We start from the raw sequence: 13629 nt of genomic DNA, 5'->3' as shown, positions 1-13629 counted from the left end.
CTGCAACAAACATTGTCTTTAAAGTGTAATAACACCCTAAAATGATTAGACTTTCGCTGGACCTACTTGAGTTTTTAACAATGAACAAGATACTTCAAAATTTTGTAAAAGAACACTACGAGGGTTTTAATATAGTACGTACTTTTCAAGCAGAACGATGCTTTTCAAAACACACTTCGGTGTGAGATCGCAGATTTGGCAATAATGTCTAGGCCGGGTTTGCGGTGTTACAATTAAAGCAATCATAGAAGTATCATAAAGAGTAAATGTACCCATTATAACATCAGGTGACGAATCTTCCTCACGAGCTCGAATGGCATAGGCTCTGGCAGGTGCTCTAGCCTCAGATCGAACAGCAGTGTCTTTTGTTCCTCTTTGACTACCACTTACAATACCCGTATTTCTAGGAGGTCTACCTCTAGCTGAATTGTTACTCTGTCTCGAATTTTGTACAATTTTTTATTCGATAGACTCAGTGTAATCTCGGATAAAATGATCTAAAGATTCACATTTGAAACAAGCCCGATCATAGAATCTACAATTGTCGGGATGTCTTTTACCATAGTGCTTACACTCGGGTCAATCTGATTGAACATTTTCAACACTTGCAACAGAAGTAGCTGGAGCTCTAAAGCTCGAATACGATCTAGCACGATCTCTACTCAAATGCCCCATATTAGCCTTTGAACGGCTAAAATCATCTGGAAATTTCTTTGACATAGACTGAACTGATTTACTTGCAGATCTCTTTCTCAAATCTCTAGCTCCTGAATTAGCTTTTCTTTTCTCTTTCCCGAGTTCTTCAGCTTTACATCCTCATTCAACAAGCACAACAAACTCTTTTATTTCCAGAATCCCGACTAACAAATGGATATCTTCATTCAAACCATTCTCGAATCTCTTGCACATAATTGCTTCAGTTGAAACACATTCTCGTGCATACTGACTCAATCCTACAAATTCTCGCTCGTATTCTGTAACAGACATACAGCCTTGTTTCAATTCAATAAACTCTTTACGTTTCTGATCGATGAATCTCTAATTGATGTATTTCTTTTAGAATTCAACTTGGAAGAAATACAAGGTGACTCGCTCTCTCAGAACCACTGATATCAATGTCTTCCACCAATGATAAGCCGCATCTCTCAGAAGTGAAATGGCACATTTTAAACATTCATTAGAAGTCAATGACAATTCATCAAATACTCTTATCATATTCTCTAGCCAGAATTTAGCCCTCTCATCATCATCATTAGTAGTAGCACAAAACTCTTCGGCCTCATATTTTCTAATTTTATCAACAGGAGCCTTACTTGACTGAATCGGATTCACTTGTGGCATAACAGGAACTTGAGGAGGATTAGTCAGGGTTAGGGGCTGTTGAGCAGCCAGAAGTTCGAACATATTGGGTTAACCAATCATTCATCATCTTATAAAAGGCTTGTCTAGCCTTTCCATCATGGTTTCTCATGGCCGGTCTAAAGTCAGATGACACTGTCCCTTGCACGAGAGCAGGCGCATTGCTCTCGACATCATCAGCTACGGCTCGTTTGGGGTCCATTTGCCATATAAAAACACATTTTCACTGTCAGGATTCATCACACTATCACAGTTCATAAATATGGCATGTATAGCTAGACTCACATGCGCTACATTAGTCCTAGAATTGACTAAACCATAGCTTTCATACCAACTAAATGTAACACCCCTAATCCATATCCGTCGTTGGATTAGGGTTAAAGGCATTACCAAACAAGTCAAAACATTTTACGAACAATTCATCAACATCATTCTCAAATTATAATCAACCATCAATAATAATATCCCTTACTTAGGTCATCGAGACCTTAAACATGTTTTAGAAAGAGGTCGGGACTAAATTGGGCTCTTACAAAATTTTTTGAAACTTAAATATTTTTCAAAATTGTACAGGTCATGGAAAAACAGGGCATACATACTGACTTATTCACATGGCCATAAGACATGCTCGTGTGCCTTAGCCGTGGTTGAAACTGACTTGGGTCACACGGCCAGTCACACGCCCGTGTATCTAGCCCGTGCTTGAAACTGACCTGGCCACACGGCCTAGCACACGCCTATGTGTGTGACCGTGTGATCTGCTCAGGCTCATTTCGAAATGGTCCTCGAGCAACACGATTGAGACACATGCTCGTGTGGGCAAAAATAGGCCCTTTACAAGGCCAAAATGCCACCTCTTAAGGGTCCTCCCTAAAAGCATCAAAACCAAAACATTTTGTACCAAAATTTTCAACCAGTTCAAAACCAAAACACACCTCATATATATATACCATATCATAGTCAACCACATTCATGCTCATTATCTAAACAAAAACATACCATATTTATGTACCATACACATTCAATTATACATGTCTTTATCACTAAGTTTTACATTCAAATTCATACCAAAATCACAACATTTCCACAACTAAATCACATTACCAACTTACCAAATTGACCATTTATCACTAGGTCATTCAAGAACACATCATACATACCATTTCTTAACACATCAACATACCAAAACCAAATCAAATATCAACTTAAATCTAGCCATATCACATGGCATGATATACATTTTATAAAACATATTCAAGAACTTCTAGCCTATACATGCCATAAATTAATATATACATCTTCAAAGGTACCAAAATAGAGTCAATAGTGTAGTGATGATCCTTGATGATCCTCGAGCTCCTAATAGCTTCGATAACTATTAAACAGTTGAAAAACACACAGAGTAAGCTTTCAAAAGCTTAGTAAACCATATACAAATAAAATTAACAAATAACATCAATCTAGATCAATTCATTCATATAATTTCAAGGCTACATACATTTACATAGCCATTTATCTCTTATAGTTCATTTGAACATGATTCATACATATATATATCATAACTCATTTTCATAGCAACTCATACTTATATCATTTGTTCACCAATGTACATATACTTACATTTCATTCTCAAACATAATATACAATTCAAACGTACCTGGTTCGGATATAAATTCACATAGTTAACCATATTCTCAGAATGCCTGTTAAACCTTTCAGAATCATAATGATACACGGATAGCTTAGAAATCTGATACAATGCCAACGTCCTAGACGTGATCTTACGTGTAATCAAATATTGATGCCACTGTCCCAGACAGGGTCTTACATGAAATCAAATATGATGTCGATGTCCCAAACAAGGTCTTACACGTAAATCATAAGTCGATGCCAATGTCCCAAACATGGTCTTACGCGAAAACACATATCGGATCCTATGTCAAGACATATGTATCCTAACTATTCCTATGGCTCGTACGGGGCCTTTCGGACATCGAAGCTTTGTCAATATGATAAGTCATAATTTGTACATATTTTTACCCCATGCTTAGCACATTTTTGGATGAATTATCATTGGATTTGTGTAATTTGATGCTCCTAATCCTTTAATTTCATGTTTTATACTTAGGTGAGCATAGGAGAGTAAAAAGAGCGAGAATTGCCAACATGAGAAATTGACACTGTCTAGACTTCCATACACGGGTAGACCACATGCCCATGGCTATTCAACAGACTTTAACACAAATTGAAACACTTGCACACGGGCGTGTCATACGGGCGTGTCTCTATTGGGCCCAAGTCTAGTTCTAATCGGAAAAGGGCATTTTGGAGGATTCTTAGGCATTCTAAAGCCTATATAAACACCCCAAGAGATACCTAGAAAACACGCACGGAGTATGAGGCAAGGAATTACTCGAAGAAAGCCGATTGATCCATCTCAGAAGCTGAATTCTCCTTAAAGACTGAAGATTTCCCTTCAATTTCCTTTAGGGGTTTTTGAGTTTTCTTTATGTTTTGTTATTATTCTTCTGAGATGTTTTTTTTTTACACTTATGAACTAAATCCCCTAAATACCTAAGGGGAATGAAACCTAAGATGGATCTTGTTATTATTTTCTAAATAATATGATAAATATTTGACTTGTTCTTAATTATGAGTTCTTAATTCTTGCTTTAATATTCCAGGATATTGATTCATGTATTGATGTGCTTATTCAGAGAAGCAAAAGCCCCTATCTAAAAGTAGATCTAGCATAATTAAGCGGAGTTGATTGCACCCCTAGACATAAGGCCACATAATTTTACCGAATTAGGGTGAAACCTAATAAGGGAATCCATAGGTCGAGTTAATGCAACACTAGGGGTTTTAATTAGAAAGAGATTTCAATTAATCAACCTAGGGTTAGACGTTGTTAGTCTCGAGAGAGATAATAATATAACTTAGGGATTTCTACGGATCAAGTCAGGTGAATAAATCGTCTATTTCAGAGCCAAATAACAAGCGAAGTCTAGGTGGATTTTTCCCTTGGGTATTGTCCAAATCAATCAATTTTCCCAATTTACTTCCTGTGCATTCTTAGTTTAGATAAAACAAATCCCCCTTATTTTTAGGCTAGATAATAAAAAAAGGTTAATACTAGTAATTTTAGTTCTTGTGGATTCGGCATTCCGGTCTTGCTATAAACTATACTACTGTTCGTTAGGTGCGCTTGCCTTTATCATGATGATAGTTAGTTTCAAGTACGATCATTCATAAATATAAAACTTATCACGCACATCAATTTATTGGCGCCGTTGTCGTGGAACTAAAATATTAGGAACGCTCAATTTTTATTACTTTAGCCATTTATTTTATTGCAATTTAAATTTTATTTTATTTTTGTTAATTTTACTAAATTTTCTTTTTCCTTATGGCAGGTTTTTATGGTTTATGACAAGAAGAAACCCATCGGGACCAATTACTTTTTGACAGTGAGATTGATTACACAGCTCGCAGAAACCAAAGAGAAATAAGGCAAAGCCTAAGATACACAGAGGAAGAGCAAGAGGACGATATTTCCACCACAACCGAGGAGATGACTGAAAATCAGGTAAACCCACTAACTCTTACAATTGCTGTTGATCCAGTAAATCAGAATCCTGCTCCTCGTACTACGTATGATTATGCTAAACCTACTTTAACCTAGCACAATTTTGAATTGAAACCTAACACAATTCAAATGATACAACAGTTTGTTTAGTTTGATGGTTTGCAGGATGAGGATCCAAATACTCATTTGGTGAATTTTCTGGAGTTTTGCAACACATTTAAGATCAATGGCGGTTTCGATAATGCCATTCGCCTTCAGTTATTTCCCTTTTAATTGAGGAACAAGGCTAAACAGTGGTTGAACTCGTTACCACGAGGGTCAATCACTACTTGGGAACAAATGACCGAAAAGTTTTTACTTAAATATTTTCTGCCGACTAAAACGGCTAAGCTGTGGAATGATATCTCATCTTTTGTGCAGATGGATCTAGAAACACTCTATGATGCATGGGAGAGATAAAAGGATCTATTGAGAAGGTGCCCTTACCATGGGTTACCTCTGTGGCTGCAGGTTCAGACGTTTTACAACGGTGTGAACCCCTCAACAAGGCAACTTATCGATGCAACCGCCGGTGGAACTTTGAATAACAAAACACCTGAAGAGGCTTATGAACTTATTGAAGAGATGTCACTAAATAACTATCAGTGGCAAGTCATGAGAAGAAAGCTGACAAAAGCAGCCGGTGTTTTCAACCTCGATGCGGTTATTATGCTATCTAACCAGGTAGAACTATTAAATAAAAAGATTGACGGTTTGTATGGTTCTACTCAGATACAACCAGCAATGAGGTGCGATTCAAATGGAAGAGGAGTACATACAGAATATCAATCTTTCAACCCTAGCACTGAAGAGGAACAAGTTCAATATATGGGTAATAATAATTCTAGATCTCAAAATAACCCATATAGTAACACTTATAATGCAGGTTGGAGGAACCATCCCAATTTCTCATGGGGTGGTCAAGGAAATCAAAGGCCACAACATCCCCCAGGTTTTCAACAACCACCTTACGAGTAGGAAAAGAAGCTTAACCTTGAGGAGATGCTAAGGAAATTTATCTCGGTGTTAAAGACTCGATTTTAGAATACCGAAACAACACTTAAGAATCAACAAGCATCAATCCAAAGGCTCGAAACTTAAATAGGCTAGCTTGCCAAACTGATTTCTGAATGACCACAAGGTAGCCTACCGAGTAACACTGAATCTAACCCAAGGGAACAACTCAATGCAATTACCATTCAAGATAAGGAAGGGTTAGTTGAACCTGAACCTGAACCAAGGTAAGGAATTGTGGTAAGTAAAGGTAAGGATGAGGTGGACCACAGTGAGCAGAAACCAGTAAGTAAAGAGTACAAACCTCGTGTGCCATACCCCAATGTGATAAGGAAAGACTACACAGACGAACAATTTGGTAAATTCCTTAAACTATTAAAGAAATTACATATTAACTTACCATTTACTGAAGCTCTTTCACAGATGCCGAACGCAGTGAGATTCTTAAAAGAGCTTTTAGCAAACAAGTGGAAGTTGGATAAGGTGTCGCATATAGAGTTGAGCGCAGTTTGCTCAGCCATTCTACAGAATAAGCTACCCAACAAATTGAAAGATCCAGGGAGTTTTACGATTCCTTGTTTAATTGGTAGTTTAAACTTTAACAATGCTTTGGCTGATTTAGGGGCAAGCATTAATGTTATGCCTTACAAAATGTTTAAATAGCTAGGTCTTGGGAAACCCAAACAAACTAGGATGAGTATCCAATTGGCTGATAAAACCATTAGATTTCCTAGGGGTATCATTGAAGATGTTCTTGTTAAAATTGATAAATTTATATAACCAGTGGACTTTGTTGTTCTACATATGGATGAGGATAGTAACATACCCTTGATTCTAGGACGAACTTTTTTAGCAACTACTAGAACCATTATCGATGTTGGTACAGGTGAACTCACACTTCGTGTGGGTGATGAAGCAATCACTTTTCAAGCTTGTAATTCGAGTAACACATTGAATATTGAGGGTGGTTGTATAAATCATGCTACTAATACTAATCATGTGCTGCAACCTTTTTTTCAGGAAAAAAATCTAAAGAGCATACATGAGCCATGTACAACAAATGACACATCTATGAAGAACGAAGGCTACAAATCGAGGAACTAGATGAATGACGGACACAAAAATCAAGAACACACAATAAACCAAAACCACGCCACGACGAGCTCAATGTTTCACCAAATCAACTTAAGGTTGGAGACAAAGAACTATTAGATGTAGTGGACCCTCGTATTACCACTTCTGAACCGAATCAAGCAATCCCTTTTACGGTACTCAACATTTTCTTCTACGGTACAGTCGAGGTAACTCATTCTAAATTTAGAACTTTTAAGGTAAATAATACTCGACTCAGACCTTATTTTGATAAAATTGATAGCAGAGGTGAGGAGTTTTAACTCCTTAATCCACCGTAATCACACAAAATTGAGGTAAGTCAAGCTTAGACTATACATAAGCGCTTCTTGGGATCCAACCCGAGCACTAAAATGTTGATTTCTTTAAATTTTAGTTTTTAACATCTAAATCATTAACTGAGTCCTTGAGCACAGGTTTTCCAAATCCACATGGCCAGGCTCACGGGCGAACCTTAGGCCGTGCTCATACCACGGGAGGTGACACGACCGTGTGAAAATAGAGCAAAATGGTTTCCCCAACACGGGATTCGATACATTGCCAGGCCGTGCCACGTGGCCGTGGGCAATTCTGTCAAATCAACACGGGCGCGCGACATGCCCGTACCATGGTCAAAATTGCCAAATTAACATGGGCGTGCGACATGCCCGTGCCCACCAGCCATGGTCGATACTGTCAAAACAACATAGGCGTGCGCATATATACACGGGCATAGGCCGAATTCCAGACACGCCCAATTTGAAAATCACGAAACACACGGGCTAAAATAAGGGCACACGGGCGTGCCGTACGGCCGTGTGGCCTAAAATCTATATAAACCCCTCACTATTCAGCATCCCTTACCTCAAATACCCTAACCTTAGCCACCGAAATTCTCCCCCCACCGACTGGCCACCCTAATTCGCCTTTATTCTTCAATTTTCTCCCCTCTCTCTTTTCTCTCTCCCCTCTTTTCACCCTTGTGCACCACATGGCCTCACTGCCCATGCCCGTGGCAGACCTACATCACCCATTCCTCGGACGACCAACCTTCTTCCTCTACACTATTGCATTGACCAACCTCCTTCCTCTACACTATTGCATTTATCTCTTCTTTTCTCTCTATTATCTTGTTATTTCTTATTTTATTTGACTGATTCTAATGATAATCATGCTTCTGCTCTTTGTTCTTATTTAAAAATTTTCCATTTTATGTTAATGCATTATGATACGTTCATTCTTATGTTTCCATGAATTTCATGCCATATTCCATATTCCCATATGCATTCATTCACTCGGTATTTCGTTAACACTATTCTCGTATGCCTAATGACAATATTGATTTGATATATCTACCCATTAGGATTTGGATTCAGGATTTGGCTTTTTGTTAGTCACTAACCCCTATGAAGTATTTCAATTTCCTTTTAACATGCTTACATACTTTTCCATACTATTCTTGGGGACTATTTTTATAACTTCTTCTTTTCATTGCAGATACAATGACGAACCCAAAAGGTAAAAAGATTACCGTCCCTGCTTCGAAAAAGCGCAAAGGAGCAGCATCCTCCTCGGGTCCTACCACCGAAATCCGGTACCCATTCCTACAGTTTCCCCTGGTACCTCAGAAGGAACTCTTTCAGATACTACAGGCGCGACCCCTAGGTGTGGTCTGTTGCATTGATTGGGCCGCACTCGAGCAGATCTAGCTTGCTGTCCGGGCCCTCTTGACTATTGACCCGTGGGGGCTCTTCTTCAAGATCATCAAGCTAACGTACCTCGAGCTCACGCCTGAAATCTGCTCGACCTTCCACCTTCAAGTTGTTATGACAGAGTTTGATGATCCTAGAATGGTCAAGTTCTGTCTCGGTAGTTTAGCTCGCCAGCTAAGTGTTCCTGATTTCGGAGTCACACTAGGACTATATATAGAGGAGTTCATGGATGATAACGACTTCGACAGCCTCCATCGCCACATCCACTACTCTCTTTCGAACTGCTGGAAGGCCCTAGTCCCTACTTCGGCCACTTATGACCCCAGTCGCTCCAAGGCATCGACTCTCGCCCCATCCCTGATATATTTACACGCCATCCTAGCCCACATCCTGATAGGGCGAAGAGCGAGCACCAGTGTCATCAACACCCACGACGCCTACTTTTTATGGAGCATGACGCATGGGCACGTATTCGACTTCGTCTATTTCATTGCCCTTATCATTCGCCATCAGATGGAGTGGCACAGAAAGGGAGTCATTTCCATAGGCCCTTATGTGACTCACCTGGCACGGTACTTCGGTCTCCTCAACACAGCGGCACAAGTATCCTCCCTCACTCTCATCGGTCAGATGTCCCCACAAGGCATCTCGAGTATGCTGCATATGAGGATGATTGAGTGACAACGTGGATTTGATCCTCCTCAGTACCGCCTTGTCCAATCAGCCGAGTAGGAGGACCCAGAGGACATTACTAATGATGTCCCTCCACCTTACGAGGATCTAGCCTCCAAGCCCCTACCTCGAGAACCATCTGGCGATGAAGATGTTTAAAGACTTTTATTTACTATTTTTATGTTTTTACTTTTATCTTTTTAAAAGTACTTTTTATTTTACTTTTCTTTAGTTTTATTTTTACTTCATCCTTAGGTTTTAAAATTTATATTAAATAACTTATATTTCCGGCCATTTCTTATGCGTAATCATGCTACTTTATATCTCCTAAAGAGTTAATAATTCTATCGTAGTTCTAAAGAGCTCCAAAGCTCACTATTACTTAGGAGTTTGCAACTCCACTGGAAAAGGTTCTCCACAACTGTCATGTCCTGCTCGACCACGACCATAGCTACCACCATATATAATATTCTTTTGGCGCAAGAATTGTGGACTAACGAACCTCTACCACCACCGGAGTATCCTCCTCCAATCTCACACTTGCCTTAGCTAACTACTCTCCATGCATCTAATTCAAGGATTCTATCCAACATTCAGGAAGTTTCACTTCTTTCCCTATCTTATGATCTTATATCTATATTTTTCAATAAGTCTATCTTTGTACATTGAGGAAAATGTACATCTTAAGTGTGGAGAGGTTATTTATTTATATCATTATCAGAAAGATCCTTGAATTTTATCTTATTCTCACGTAACTCACTCATATCACTATTAGAATGAATTTTGATTAATTTATGATTTTTGTTGATATGTCTTGAATTAAAACATAGGCATTTATGAATTGATTTTTAAACATTAAGGAATTAAAGAATCAAGCATGACAAGTTGATTTTTGAGAATTAAAAAATTTTAGGTTGTTTCCCCAAGTTTTGGTATTATCTTGAATTGAAATTCATAGGTTTTAACATAAAAAAAGCCATAATGTTTGTGAGATCTTGAGCCTTTGGAGCATATATTATTTCTTTCATGCTCACTTTTATTGTTGCTTTGAGTGCATCAATATTGATTTGTTATTCTAGAACTTGCCTTCGATTATGCATGTCAAGACCACACCATTTGATTTGATATGTCGAGATGATAAAGGCACTTAGGTTTAACCCACTCACTCCATAAAAGCCTACCTTCATAATTAACCCTTAGTGAACCCCTTTGAACCTAGCAAGCCATTCATTGATTTACCCTCAATATTAACCCATAACTCATTATTGTTGAAATCCCCTCATTTAATTTGATCCCTATTTTTGTCGAGATTTGATTCAAATTAATTGTTTAGCTATGTTTTATTTTTCTTTGTAATAGTTAGCAAAGTTCTATGTTATTTGATTTGATCTTAAAAAATATATATATACATACATATTAGTAGTAATTCTTTGTTTTTAAGCTTAAATATTTAATTCCATATTCCATGAAGAAAAGCTCAATTCTAGGATCTTCCAATTAGGAATGTAATCTATTAGTTTTAGTATTTTTCTAGTTAGGTAATTTTTCAATTAAATCTCGATTCTAACCTTTTCTTTCAGCTTGTGACCACACCCCCTAACCAAAACCATGTTATAACCCTTTAAAGACCTTTTGATTGATGTATCATCTCAATATATAGTGGTGGAGATTTGATTTTCACGCAAGCCTATGGTAATAACTTTTCATATTAACTGTTGAGCGTTAAATTTCTTGCCCTTAAACACCTCGAGTGATTTGAGTGAATCTTTAGTGAGGATGTGAAACTCTGTGACATTTTGAATCAAAGGTGATTATTTAGGTGAAGGGAGACACCTATGTTCTCATGATAAAATGCTCAACTTGGAATGTTTGAAACTTTGATGTTCTTCGAGTTGAATTTTCAATGTATGATTACTTATGGATTATTTTGAGATACTATTGATGAGAGATATAAGTTAAGAAGAATTTATTTTGATTGTGAGTTAAGGCTTTTCCTTGAGGACAAGCAAACGCTTAAGTGTGGGGGTATTTGATAAGTCATAATTTATACATATTTTTACTCCATGCTTAGCACATTTTTGGATGAATTATCATTGGATTTGTGGAATTTGATGCTCCTAATCCTTTAATTTCATGTTTTATACTTAAGTGAGCATAGGAGAGTAAAAAGAGTGAGAATAGGGCCAAAAACAGAGAAAATGGACCAATATGAGAAATCAACAGAGTCTGGACTTCCGTACACGGGTAGACCACACGCCCGTGGCTATTCAACATACTTTAACACGATTTAAAACACTTGAACACGGGCATGTCACACGGGCGTGTCTCTATCAGGCCCAAGTCTAGTTCTAATTAGAAAAGGGAACTTTAGAGGATTCTTAGGCATTCTAAAGCCTATATAAACACCCTAGGAGATACCTAGAAAACACAACGGAGTAGGAGGCAAAGAATTACTCGAAGAAAGCCAACTGATCCATCTCAGCAGCCAGATTCTCCTTCAAGACTGAAGATTTCCCTTCAATTTCCTTCAGGGTTTTTCTTTATGTTTTCTTATTATTCTTCAGAGATGGTTTCTTTTACACTTATGAACTAAATCCCCTAAATACCTAAGGGGAATAAAACCTAAGACGGATCTTGTTATTATTTTCTGAATTATATGATAAATATTTGACTTGTTCTTAATTATGAGTTCTTAATTCTTGCTTTAATATTCCAGGATATTGATTCAAGTATTGATGTGGTTATTCAAAGGAGCAAAAGTCCTTGTCTAAGAGTAAATCTACCATAATTAAGCGGAGTTGATTGCACCCCTAGACATAGGGTGACATAATTTTGCCAGATTAGGGTGAAACCTAATAAGGGAATCAATAGATCAAGTTAATGCAACACTAAGGGTTTTCATTGGAAAGAGATTTCAATTAATCAACCTAGGGTTAGACGTTGTTAGTCTCGAGAGAGATAATAATATAACTTAGGGATTTCTACGGATCAAATCAAGTGAATAAATTGTCTGGTTCAGAGCCAAATAACAAGTGAAGTCTAGGTGGATTTTTCCCTAGGGTATTGTCTAAATCAATCAGTTTTCCCAAAAGTATTTCCCCAATTTACTTCCTATGCATTCTTAGTGTAGTTAATTAGTTTAGATAAAAAAAATCCCCTTTATTTTTAGGCTAGATAATAAAAAGAAGGTTAAAAGTAGTCTTTTAGTTCCTGTGGGTTCGACATTCCGGTCTTGTTATAAACTATACTACTGTTCGATAGGTGCACTTGCCTTTATCGTGATAATAGTTAGTTTCAAGTATGATCATTCATAAATATAAAACTTATCACGCACATCATGATACTTTCTCGGATATCTCATATTCAACGCATATAATCATTTATCATTGTTCAAGAGCATATAAACAATAATAATTCAATTCAAAACAGATTTATTTGTATATTGACTTACCCCGTACAGAGATGAATGGAATCGACTACACGATGATTTTCAGTTTTCCCCTCTCTAATTCTGTTTTCTTTGGTTCTTGATCTATATAAATTCAAATTTAACTTATTCAAACTCACATTCATTCGAATCATCCAAAAACACATATTTAGGGCATTTTACAAATCAGCCCTCATATTTTCAAATTTTAACACTTTAGTCCCTATTTCACAAAATCACAAAACACACATAATTTCTTTCCACACATTCCTAGTTGAATTTTCATGATGTTCATATAAGCCCATATATTTCATTTATTTCACATTTTAGTCCCTCAATTTACAAATTTCACAATTTAGTCTATTTTACTAAAAATCATCAAAAATCCAAAGACAAAATATATTAACCCAACATCAAGCTCCCATAAACTATTATCAAACTTCATAAAACTCATAATTTCATCAATGGCTCAACTCAAAATGATCAACAATTTCAGAAATTGAGACATGGGCTTGATAGTATACAAAGCAACGATCACAAAAACATAGAAATTATTGTAAACGGGTCAAAACACATACCTCAATCATCAATCAAAGTGCCAAAATCCTAAGAGCTCTTATTCATTCTTTTTATTTGATGAATTCGGCTAAGATGATGATAATAACTTAATTTCATGCTTTTGTTTTAATTAAATAAACATTAATGGA

The 13629-nt window shown here is 37.1% G+C and overlaps 1 non-coding gene across 1 annotated transcript; it reads right to left on the bottom strand.

The window, feature by feature from the left end:
* Positions 1-5335: 5335 nt before the first annotated feature.
* On the bottom strand, positions 5336-5442 carry LOC121210513 (small nucleolar RNA R71). Its single transcript, XR_005905631.1, has one exon. It is a non-coding gene; the product is annotated as a small nucleolar RNA R71 (small nucleolar RNA).
* Positions 5443-13629: the final 8187 nt, after the last annotated feature.

Source organism: Gossypium hirsutum, chromosome A11 (assembly GCF_007990345.1).
Source record: "Gossypium hirsutum isolate 1008001.06 chromosome A11, Gossypium_hirsutum_v2.1, whole genome shotgun sequence".
NCBI classification, from domain to species: domain Eukaryota; kingdom Viridiplantae; phylum Streptophyta; class Magnoliopsida; order Malvales; family Malvaceae; genus Gossypium; species Gossypium hirsutum.
The sequence above is the reverse complement of the archived record's forward strand: the minus strand, read 5'-3'. Positions and strand labels throughout refer to the sequence as shown.